Source organism: Corvus brachyrhynchos, unplaced genomic scaffold, assembly GCF_000691975.1.
Source record: "Corvus brachyrhynchos isolate BGI_N302 unplaced genomic scaffold, ASM69197v1 scaffold21, whole genome shotgun sequence".
NCBI lineage: Eukaryota > Metazoa > Chordata > Aves > Passeriformes > Corvidae > Corvus > Corvus brachyrhynchos.
This window is the reverse complement of record NW_008236924.1, coordinates 4307740-4308849: the sequence shown is the minus strand read 5'-3', so window position 1 is coordinate 4308849 and position 1110 is coordinate 4307740.

The following is a 1110-nucleotide window of genomic DNA, read 5'->3' as shown; positions in this document are numbered from 1 at the left end:
GTGAGGGTGGGGAGGCCCTGGCACAGGTTGGCCGGAGAAGCTGTGGCTGCCCCATCCCTGGGAGTGTTCGAGGCCAGGGCGGATGGGGTTTGGAGCGACCTGGGACAGTGGAAGGGGTCCCTGTGCATGGCAGAGGGATGGAACGAGATGATCTTTAAGGTCCCTTCCACACTATTTTATGATTCCTGGCCCTGCACAGGACAACCCCAAGAATCCCACCCTGTGCCTGAGAGCGTTGTCCAAACACTCCTGGAGCTCTGGCAGGCTTGGGGCCATGACCATTTCCCTGGAGAGCCTGTTCAGTGCCCGACCACCCTTTGGTTGAAGAACCTTTTCCTAATATCCAACCAAACTTCCCATGACACATCTCCAGCCATTCCCTCGGGTCCTGTCACTACCACGGAGAGCAGGGATTGCAGCTGCCCCTTGGCTGCCCCTCCTGAGAAAGCTGCAGCCCGTAATGAGATCTCTCCTCAGTCTCTTCTCCAGGCTGAACAGACCAAGGGACTTCAGCAGCTCCTCATGTGACTTCCCCTCTAGACTCTTTGCAGCCTCCTTTGGACACTCTCTAAGAGATTTATGTCCTTCTTATATTACGGTGCCCAGATCTGCTTGGACCTCTGGGACAAGCAGGGCTCCAGTCTCATTGTTTGCACAGGGATCCTCATCCATGGGAACCAGGACATGGCTGAAAACAGAGCCGGAGTCCGAGGGGTACACACGGAGCCCCAACACCAGGGACAGTCCCACACCTGCACTCGTCCGGCACAGCCTGGGCACTGTCATGACTCAGAGACTTTCTGAAGCCGAGGAGGTGCCGCCACCGTGTTTGTTCAACCATCCTCCACGGATTTTTTACCCATGAATCCACCCCATTAGGCTTTCAGCCACCTGAATTATCGGCACCCACATCCTGCGCCCAGCAGCGCCAGATCTGGAGCAAACACGTCCTTTGGCACAGCCGGGGCAGTTTGCTGTGCCCAACACCCCGAGTGACCCCCGGGACCTCTTCTTGGCCACTTGGTTTCTCTTTCTCCTACCGAGGGGCCACTTTACCCCCTTCCCACTCCATTATCCTGCTGCGCACCCTATGCCCTGCACAGCAAAGGT